Source organism: Mesoplodon bidens, assembly GCF_964165515.1.
Source record: "Mesoplodon bidens genome assembly, chromosome: 9".
Lineage (NCBI taxonomy): Eukaryota > Metazoa > Chordata > Mammalia > Artiodactyla > Ziphiidae > Mesoplodon > Mesoplodon bidens.
This window is the reverse complement of record NC_138166.1, coordinates 17,054,551-17,066,563: the sequence shown is the minus strand read 5'-3', so window position 1 is coordinate 17,066,563 and position 12,013 is coordinate 17,054,551. Positions and strand designations below refer to the sequence as shown.

Sequence of the window (12,013 nt, the reverse complement as noted above, 5' to 3'; positions counted from 1 at the left end):
CTTTACTATAAGAGTTATTTACTACAAGAATAAATATCTGAACCCAATTTCAGAAAACTGATTTGGGTTTTTTGTTGTTGTTTGTGTTTGTTTTGTTTTGTTTTTACCCATTCATTAGGTATCCTTCAAGCTCAGTGTGCACACAAATTACCTAGGGATCTTATTACAATGAAGACTGATTCACTAAGTGTGAGATGGGATCTGAGATCCTGCACTTCCATCAAGCTCCCAGGTGAGACCTATGTTGCTGGTCTGTTAGCACACTTAGAGTACTCAGACAAATCCTTATGAAAAAACAATCTGTTCCTGCTCTTATGGTTTCATTTTAGAAATGTTTCCAAAGGCTTGGCTGCATCAGAATCACCTGGCAGCTTGGGAAACCACAGATTCTTGTATTTTGACTGTGGTGGTAGTACACATGTGGTAACATTGTGTAGAACTAAAGACATACACATAAGTGCATGTAAAAATACTGAAATTGGATCTCTGCATTATTTCTTCCAAATGCATGTGAATCTACAATTATCTCATAACAACAACAAAGAAAAACACAGTAAATCCCCCACAAAACACAGATTGCTAGGCTCTATCCCCAGAGTTTCTGATTCAATAGATCTGGGATGGTGCCTGATAATTCACATTTCTAACAAGTTGCCAGGTGATGCAGCAAGTTTAGAGACCACACTTTGAAAACCACTGATGTCAAATAATGGTTTTCTTCTCTGGCTGCACATTAGAATCACCTGGGGAACTTTTTGAAAACTCTCAATGCCCAGTCCCATCACAGAACAATGAAACAATAATTTCTGGACATGAAACTTGAGTATTTATATTTTTAAAAGGCTTCTTGGATGATTTCAATGTGAAGCTAAGATTGAGAACCACTAATATAAAAATTTAAATCTCCATTTCCACAATCATAATCCCTGTCATTTCTGAAAGAGGTACAAGTGTAGCAAATTCTTCATAGGTTTAAAAAATAAAGACAGAAAATAAAAGATGAGTTGACAAAGCTGCCATTAAATAGAACTATGTTTTTATCCCAAACTCTAAATGTGATGTCAGCTAGTCATTAAAGACTGCTTACAAATGTTTTGTTAACAAAATTAAGAGGTTTTCTAAAAACAGCATGTGGAACTCTGATCACAGTTATTACCTAACTCAAAAGGGTGCTATGTGAATTAACAAGATAATGCTTATAAAAGCTTGGAGAATCTTGGAAGGATAGTGAAAAAAAGACAATCACACTATTATTAGTACATTATGCTGAATCCCAAAATAAAGCTAATAATTCTTTCAAGGAAACAGTAACACAATTTGTTTACTTTTTAAAAGGGGGTAAATAAACATATATTTTCATGTGGAATCATAAAAATTTGACCAACAGAGATAAATTATTGTCATATATCAGGGTGGAAAATACTTTTTAAGCATAAAAACAATAAAAGAGGTCAAAAAAGAAAAATTATCAAATTTAATATCTATACATAACATTTTGTACATTACAAACCTAAATAGGATTTTAAAACAGACTGGGAAAGAGTAGTTACAACAACTGTGAGATGGACATGATACTGTCAACCTGCAAGAAGCTCATAAGAAGACTCACACCACAACAAAGAACACAGGTAATTCATTACTTATTTAATAAACGAGAAAAACATTCATAATCACTAATAATGTAACAAATGAAAATAAAACAATGAGTATGATTCACCTACCAGATAGGCAAAGATTTTTTTAAACGATGTGTAACTTATAAGTAAGAAGTTGACATGAAAAGTATTATCTGTTACTCTTCCTAGATCCCCATTTAAATGGATTTATTTATTTATTTAGTCATTAATTTTTATATATTAGAAATTATTTTAAAAAGAAGAATAAGGACAGTACTGGAATAAAGGACACTGGAAGAGAAATGTTAAGGATTTTCTGCCAAGTATATTCTAAATGAACCAAAATAAATGAAATCACTGGAGATCCACAGAAAACTCACAACTTGAAAACAACATTGATAAAAATATAAGAAGATCTTGTTAAGGACTGAGATGATGATACAACAGGTGGGGAGCAAGGGGTACAGCCTTCATTTGCAACTAAGAATAAGCAATATTTGAAAGCAGGGCTTGGGGAGGAAGCCCCAGAATTTGTGCACTGACACCATCGAAGAAAAGGAACAAGAATGAAATTGAAGAGACATAATAAATAAGAAGGACAGATAGAGACCCAAAATAAAGATAATTTGGTATTTCTAAAAATAGATAAAAAGATAATGGAAGTTCACCTTCCTAATTTTAAAAAATTGTAAATTTAAAAGACTCAAAACATTGATAAATGAAGACCATCCTAAAAATATTCTGCTACAAATTTTAAGAAAAAGAAATCACCATTTTGATAAAGATGAGATTCTTTAAAAAAAAGAACCTGAGTTAAATTGAAGTAAGAAAAAGAGGATCAATCATCAAACACACAAAATTAGAGAGACCTGGTGACAAATAGAGGTGATTCATAAAACAAGAGAAAACATATTTAGAGCAATGATCATTAATTAAGCCAAATACCTGAATAGACAAATAACTATTAGAAACTAAAACTTACCCCCAAGAAAAGGCACTGCAACCAGATAGTTTTTTGAAAAGATTTCTTTCATCAACACTCAAAGAAAATATACTTCTTCTGTTACATAAAGAAGTACAACTTCAACACTGCTAAGAGACTAGCTCTTAATGTACTCACTACAAAAAAAGAATGATAATTATGTGACATCATAGAGGTGTTGGCTAACACTAACTATGGTGGTGATCACATTGCAATATGTAAATCCATCAAATCAACACATCATACCCCTTAAACTTACACAATATTGTATGTAAATTATATCTAAATATATAAATAATTTAAAAAGAAGATAAAAATGAAATTCAAAACAATAAAAATGGAAAAGTGCCTAATTTGATCCCAAAATCTAGCACTGCCCTCATACTACAACCTAAAACACAATAAAGAAAACTAATGACTCTTTGAAAAACATGTAAAAAATTTAAGCACAATGCTACCAAAATAGATAAGCAGCATTTAAAAAGAAAAATAAACTGTGATTGAAGACAACTGGTCCCGGAAATATTTGAATAACTCAATATTAAGAAATCTATTATACTAATACATTAATCAGTAAGTGAGAGAGAAAATTCTTGCAAAACAATGTATATGTTTAATGCAATTCCTAATAAAACATTAAAGGGATTTTTTCACTCGAAAAAATAATTTTACCTATTTTGAAAGAAGTCACCAACAAAAATATCTAAGTAAAAGATAAAAAGGAAAAACAAGGGGTAGATGTTCGCCACAGAATGTTAGAGCACAGGGCTTCCCTGGTGGCGTAGTGGTTGAGAGTCTGCCTGCTGATGCAGGGGACATGGGTTCGTGCCCCGGTCTGGGAAGATCCCACATGCCACGGCGCGGCTTTGCCCATGAGCCATGGCCGTTCAGCCTGCGTGTCCGGAGCCTGTGCTCCGCAATGGGAGAGGCCACAACAGTGAGAGGCCCACATACCGCAAAAAAAAAAAAAAAAATGTTAGAGCACATTATGAGTCACAGAGTAACACAGATTTGAGAGGAGATAAGAGTACAGAGAATAGAGAGGTCAGAAAAAAGTCCAACATATGTAAATTTAATATATGATAAAATTAACACTTTGAACAGTGGACAAAGAATAAATTGTTTAATTAAATATTCTGAAATAATTAGTATATTATTAAGAGAGAAAAAATTGTTAAAATTTACTTCATATTACATACCAAAATAAATTATAGATGAATTTTAAACTCAAAAAATGGGAAAACAAAAGTATAACTGTAATGGGAAAAAATTAATTACTCTAAAAATATAAATTTTAAAGAAAAGTGATGGATTTGATTACATTTTAAAAAATCAAAATATTCTACATAAATTAAACCACCACATATAAAATTCACATGCAAATAACATCAGAAAAAATATTACAACTGTATATCAAAAGATTAATACCCTCAACATATGAAAAGTTTTACAAATCAATAAGAGATTAACTCCACAAATGGTTAACTGAACAAAACATGCAAATGAATTCACTAGCCAATCACCAACAGAAAAATCGCAGCACAAAGAAAGCGGAGCAGGTAAACCTCTAGGGTTGGGCTAGAGTATGGCACAGTCACAAACAGCAAGTGCTGACAACAGCTAGAAAGGGTGTGACAGGACACTAAGAGCTGAAACAGGAAAGATAAGCAGAGGACAGATCCCTTCTATGACATGTTAAGGAGTTTACATTTAAACTCAAGTGACAAAGATGTGCCATTGATGCTTTTCAATGAGATCAGGGACAATAATCAAATACAAAAATTAAATCCATACAAACTTTTAGAAAAACCCACGGGGTAATTTCCATCTTGTATTTTCTAAAAAATCTTTGACAGAGTTATACACACGTCTATTCAACACAGCCTCATTTTTAACACATGGGACATTAAAAATCACGTTTCTGAAGGATCCTTAATATGACAGATGTACCGGATAAAGAAAAACTGAAGATATATTTACATTTATATGTGTATACATATACATACATATACACATCTCTACAAATCTAGGAATGCAAATAAACACACAGATAGATATACACATATATACAGAAACAGATGCACACACACATAAAAAAGAGAAAGACCTGACTGGAAAAAAATGCACACAAATTTTAGTAGCAGTTATATTATCTCTTGAATGGCGGATTTCAGCTAATTTTTCTTCTTTAATTTTATTATCTATAAAAATTAACGTTAAGTTATCAAAAGGGTCTACAACATATACTCAAATATTTATAAAAGTCTAAGTACAGCCTATGAGGTAGATGCTATTTTATATCACTTTTACAGCTGAGAAGCTGAGGCATAGAGAAGTTACATAACTTTCTCACTGGCATACAACCAGAAAATCGTGGAACCTAAATTCAAACCTAGACAATCTGGCTACATAGTCTGCTTTTAACCACTACCCTATCATTCCTTTCTCTATGTTAGGAATGAAAACAAAAAACAAAACAATGGGTACAACAAAGTTGTTCTTTTTAAATTATGAGACAATATGCTTAACTTTATGACAATAAATTAGAGTACTTAGAATACAAGGGCAAAGTTCTAATAAAATATAACTCAATAAAACTGACTTAAAAAGAAATAGAAAGTTTGTATAGATCTTTAACCAAAAAATAAGTCTGTAACTTAAAATCCATCCATCCAAAAACCATTAAGCCCATATGGTCTAACAGATTGTTTTCACCAAACTTTTAATACGCAGATAATTCTAACCTTCTAGAGAACAGAAAAGTAATGGATAGTCCCTATCTCATTTTATGAGACTTACATAATAACATAAAAACCAAAACCAAACAAGAACAATATGAGAGAAGAAAATTCTGAGCCAGCTTACTTATGAAAATTGATGTAAAAATCCTATATGAAACTCTGGAAAAATAAATTGATAAGTGTGGAAAAACAATACATTATTACCGATGGGTTCTCCTGGGAATGAAAAGATGATGTGATATTAGAAAATCTATTTATATAATTCAGTTTCTAGCAATACCAGGCAAAGTTGAAGATACACACACCTATGACCCAGAAATTCTACTCTCAATTATAGATTTCAGAGAATTTCAGACATATGAACAAAAAAAAATGTATAGGAATGCTCATAGCAATGTTATAAAAGTAAAAAAATTGGAAACAATACATACATCTTTCAACAGGTGAATGGTTAACAAATCATGTCATACTGAAGGAATGGAATAATGCAAGGCATGAAAAATGCATGTATTAGAACTACACGTATTAATACATATAAAACTCATAAAAATTAGGTTGAAAGAAAAGAAGGCAATTTTCAGAATGCTGTATCAGTACATTATTTATGTAAGTTTTAAAAATATGTGAAACAGTACTAGATAGTCTATAAAGATGTATACCTATGTAATACAAGGATCAAAGTATTCATGATATTGATAACACCAGATTTGGGATGGTGTTCATCCCTCTATGGCAGAGGAAAGGGAATGAGAGGTCATCTGGATGCATTCTTCCATCCATGCTTTGTACACACCTGGTCGTGGAATGCTCAAGCCCTCTCTTCCCCATTCTCCCTTCTTCACCTAGCAAACTCTACTCAGTCTTCAAGATTAAGATCAAATTTTATTTCCTATTGGAAGTCTTTTCTGACTCCCTGGGTTACTTGCTCTTCTGGGCTCCCACAGTTCTCTGTACAAATCACAATTAAAGCAGTAATCACATAAATTATTTGTATATCAAAATCCTGTCTTCCCTGCTGTGGCTCCTTAAATGAATTCTGGAGGATACCACTAAAAGAAATTCAATTAAATTCAGCAAATACCTCATTAGAGAGAAGTATTATGAGCCTGACCCTTGGCTGAGTGCTATGTTGCTAAACACATTATATGGTTCCTGCCTTCAAAAAGATTACATTTACAAAAGGGGGGAAAGGACAAAACAATGTATGTAAAACTTTTAGAGAACTACGCAATCAATCAAACACTAGTGTGTATTAGGTAAAGAGGAAAGAGAAATTGTTGAGGGTCATGAAGGAAGTGGAATTCAAGCTGGAACTTTGAGAAAGGAAAAGGCCAATGGAGAAATATAGAGTGATGCTGATCGGGTCTTTGGAGACACTTTACAACCAGGGTCAGCTAACTTTTTCGGTAAAGGGCTCATTGTAAATATTTTCAGCTTTGCAGGACATACAGTCTCTGCCAAGACTCTTCTGTTATAGCACAATAGCAGACGTAGATAATACATAATCAAAGGAGTGTGACTACGATTTCATAAAACTTTATTAATGAACACTAAAATTTAAGCTTCACATAATTTTCATGAGTTACAAAATTTTTTTCTTCATTTGATTTTTCTTAACTATTTCAAAATGTAAAAACTATTCTTGGGTTTCCCTGTGGCCCAGTGGTTAAGAATCTGCCTGCCAATGCAGGGGACACGGGTTCGAGCCCTGGTCCGGGAAGATCCCACTTGCCACGGAGCAACTAAGCCCATGTGCCACAGCTACTTAGCCTGTGCTCTAGAGCCCGCGAGCCACAACTACTGAAACCCGTGTGCCTAGAGCCCGTGCTCCACAACAAGAGAAGCCACCGCAGTGAGAAGCCCGTGCACCGCATGGAAGAGTAGCCCCCGCTCACCACAACTAGAGAAAGCCCGCATGCAGCAATGAAGACCCAACGCAGCCAAAAATAAATAAATAAAATCAATAAATTTATTTTTTTAAAAAACTACTCTTAGCTCACGTGCCACATAAAATCAGGCACAGGATGGATTTGGTCCATGGGCCATGGTTTGCCAACCGCTGCTCTAAAGGACTAGCAGCTGCAATACAGAAAATAAAATAAATCAGCCTGAGGGTGGGATCAGTATTAAAAACTGGTAATGGATGCTAAACAAGGGAAGGTGAAGATAGGCCTGCATAGTAAGGGCCGTACAAATATCAAGGTAAAATAAACATACTAATAAATAATGCAAACAGAAATATCAATGAGGCAAAGTTCTATGAAGTCATGTGGGCAGAAATACATCCCACCTTATATTCCTCATCCTCATCCATAAAATAAGAGGTTCTGAATGAGTGATCTCTCAAGTCCCCTTTCTTCTCTGTTACTCTGTTGCCTACAAATCACAAGAAAGGTAGCTTTCAACTAAGTATAAAGTCCTTAGTGACAATTAGAGCTGTTCAAAAATTAAATTTTCTCCCCTGTAAGAAGCAAGTTCCTTGTAGCTGAGTTGGAGAGAAGATAGATCACCATCTTCCTATACCAAGTTAGAGCCTGAATGATTTGGTCCAACCAGGAGACTCTACTTCCATCATGTCCCCCCTGATACTACATTCAGGGCTTGCCACGGACCACCGTACTAGGCAATTTCACATATATTCAATTTGGTCCTCACAAAAACCCTTTAAAGATTGAGTCAGGATTTGAAACTAGGTCTTTCTCATACAATCAAAACCAAAAGAATGCAGAGGCACAATGGTTTTGCTTCAAGTGCACCTTTGGTTTCACAACCTTCCAACTTTCACTGGCCTATTCAGAAGGATGCAACTATTGATACAAGGACTCCAAATTCCTTTCCTGGTCCCTAAAGGAAAGCAGGTTTCTAAATAATTCAGAGCCCATAGTTTTACAAGTTTAGTTTGGTTTCTTTTTCCCTAAATTGGCAGCACTGCTTACATTACTCAGCCTCCCTGCCACTTTCTTGTCCACTTATATGATCTTTCAAAAGCTTATTCCTATTGAGCTATAATTTCACTAGCCAAAGGAGCTTAGTCCTGCACCCTCAGGTATTTCATCGTGTACATACTCTTCTAAATGATCTATAAATATGTATAATAACGAAGTCCAGCCGAAACCCCTGGAGGCGCCTCACTGTTTACATGTCTCCATCAACAGCAGGCTCATACACCCTACGTTTTGTTTCCTCTGCTGATACCTATGTGTGACAAAATCTTCCTCCTAATACCATGGTAACACAATTTGGAATAGCTTTGTTGTGAAACTTTCTAACTGACTCCTTGAAAGTCTAAACAAATTACATTTGTTGTTTTTTTCCTGGTGCTTATTTACCTCTTCAAACAATCCAGCATGTCATAGAAAACAGACGACTTTCCTCCATTCATTATACCAAGTAGTCAATGATCCTACCACTTTTGCAGTCCACCAGTATGAATGAGATTCACCAATAGACTGTAGGGTGTCCTCATTAGAAAGGAAGCAAGAGTGGAATTCACTCATACTGAAGAGTGAGTACAAGACTTATTTTGCATTTTGGTCAATTTATTCCCTTGAGTTTCTTTAGCCCTTTATAATGGATGCCATAAAGTTTCAGCAATTTACTTATATCCAGCATGTCGATCAGGTAGAACATCCTGTTCCCTGACCACTATTTGATCTAATACTATATCTCTCACCTCTTTGCTTCAAAAGACATGATGACAGAGGAAATTTTTATGTTTCAACAAAGACCAAAGCAAAGAGTTCATTGAGCCCCTAGATCTCCTTTCTTCCCCATGAGCACGTCTTTTGCACCCTGATCATCAAGCAGTCCCATAGAGTTTCCAAGTGACCTTCTGCCTTTCATGTATAAAAAAGCTTTTATTTCTGGATTGCAGTCTTTTCTGTGCTGTTTCTTGAATTCCTTTACAGTCTGACTGGCTTCTTATTTACACCTGACCTGTCACACTTTGAGGCATTCCCTGTTCTCACTTGAATAATCTTTTGCCTACTTTTTCCCCTTGTATTTGCTTCTTTTACTTTATGAGATGGATGCAAAAGTTTTTATAGGAGCTCCTAATCTTTGGTATGTGACATATTTTCCTGCCCTACCGCTAATGTGTTTAAAGCATTTCCAGGTTTCCTACAAGTTACAGACTTCTTAAAATATTACTTTCAATTTTAACTTAAAGCACACATTGATTTGACCACAGTTCCATTTTCTAAAACCAAGTAATAAGGTAACGGAATTTTTTTTCTTTCACTCCCCTTCAGAAGGTTGAATGTAATTGAGTTGTGAGCATTATTACAATAGTCACAGATAATTTCTTACACCAATCCCTGTCTAATCTTAGGCCCAAGTCCAGTATAATTCCTTTCCCTCCTTAATTCTAAAACTTCTTCCCCTACGAAGCAGACATCTGTGTGAGATCTTTCAGTCTCAGGGTACGATTTCCCTCGTAATTACTATTTGGTCTAATTTTCTGGTGTTATCAATAGAATTTCGATATCCTGACCCTAATTCAGTTGGTCTTTGGCAGGAATCCAGGGATGGGTCCCAAGAGGTCTGAGAAGCTCCTGAAATCATGTGCAAAATCATGCATGTATGATTGTATGAATCATGCATGTATATGGGTATGTGTACTTTTCTGAGCAAGGATTCCATAGTTCCCATCAGCTTCTCAAAGTAACTCTGAGCAAAAGGAAAGAAAGAAAAAATGTTTCAAAGCCACTGGTCCTTAATATCTCTAAATATATTCTTATTAGTGAGCATGAATTTCTCATCCTCAGTGAATTTCTTTGTCCAGCATTATTTTGTAATTTTCATTTACTGCTTTTATTATACTTATTCTGTTTTCATCATTTCTATATATAAAATGTCATAATCCCATCAGCTCATCCATCCCTAAGAGTCCTATAGATTTCCTAACTCTGCAGTACCAGTTCTCACTAGTTTCTACATTTTCTCCTTCTATCAAGCCTGTGAAAACCAAATGGAACTGTGATCCTTACCTACCACCAATCATTCTATCCACTCTGTTTTATACTAGAGTTTACATGCATTTAAACACTTGGGGCTTTGCTTTTCTACAAAACTGTCAACTTCCTGTTTACATGGATGGAGAGTGTCGCCATCCCCACCTTCACCCAGTACACCACAGAACCCCCTTCTCCTCTCCCTCCTTCTTCCAGCCACCACCACCACCACCACCACCCTAGCGAGTCTCTGTCAGATGGGGTCTCATGCTTCCTCTGCATTTATCAACTTTCTCCCAATTTTTAGGTTAAACTGTAAACTGCCACTTAACAGATTCACTATACACAGAGCCCATTTTCTGGCCCCCCATATTAACACAACACCTCAATGCACCATTATATTTGCTGAACAAACCTCAGATTCTTTTGCAATCTACACAGTAACACCATTATAAGTTTTGTTCCCTACCCCCCAGCTTCTTCGAACTGGGACTGACCTTACTGATTTGACTCCTTGCAATGGAAACAAGAATGATATGGTAGGAAGAAAAGAATAATCCATACCCCTTTTAAGGTTTTTTTTGAGAAAGTATTTTGAACAATTATCAAAAATATATATTAAAGTTAACTTTGTTAAAACAAACAAACAAAAAAAACTAATGCAGACTCCAAAAGTCTAGCAAGAAGAATAAGAGTCTATTTTTAAGATACAGAGTGCTCCTAATTCTGTAATATTTTCTATCCTCCTCTGTTTGAGGTAGCACATTAACACTATTGCGGTTACATTGAAATCTCCATTGTTCTCCATCAACAGAACACTATCAAATCAAACCACAGGGCAGCTTATGCTGGAACTGCAAAAACTCCTACAAGGGTGTTTTCAGGATGAAAGATCTCCTCGGACCGTCTCACAGTAGCTTTCTGACGCTGTTGCTAAACCAGGTAATGTTCCAGTGACCCCCCAAGATATGAGTTACAGCTATTTGAAGTCTAGAGGTCCTCTCTGAACCAGAAAGGTCATTCCAAAGCAGTAAAGGTAATGAAGAGCAGGCAATCCGGAATTTGCACGGCAAAAATCCAATTGAGATTTCAGTGTGTGGCTTCCAGTTTGTTTCTCTTGAGAAATAATGGTTAAATTGGTGAATAGGACCATGGTTCAGCCTGTGATATGGCTGTACTGACAATACTAACAGTGCTAACTGTGCTCAGTTCTGGTGAACTTGACCACCACTTTATGACACTGAGGGGAATCTTCATTGAGGATTCCAGGGTGGGTTGTAAAGATCCTAGGGTGGGTTCTCTCCTTGTTGCAGTGCTGGGATCAACGTCCCCCCTACCACTCTGCATGGTACTGATCTGCTCCCCATCCACTCGTCTCTCTCACACACACACACACACACACACACACACACACACAAGTATTTGCCAGGCAGAGGGAAAGGACAGCTCCTTGACTTGGATCTGTCCTCTGCTGGAGAAAAAGTGTAGGAACAAGGGCTCCTGCCACAGTTGGTGGACTGCGTTTTAACAACCGAGAGATGGAGACAAGAACTATAGGATTGGGGTCTGTGGGATGGGTACAATATGGGGATAACAGCTACCATCTGCTGAACATACACCACGTGTCTGACTCTAGGCCACGTACTTTATATGCACTGTCTCACTAAATCATCACCACTGCCCATGAGGCAGGTAGGATCATCCCTATTTTACAAATGAAGA

General features: G+C 35.9%; 1 protein-coding gene across 2 annotated transcripts in view; it reads right to left on the bottom strand.

Moving 5' to 3' along the window:
- Window positions 1-12,013, bottom strand: part of SUGCT (succinyl-CoA:glutarate-CoA transferase) — a 661,401-nt gene that overhangs the window by 515,956 nt on the left and 133,432 nt on the right. The window lies entirely within an intron of this gene.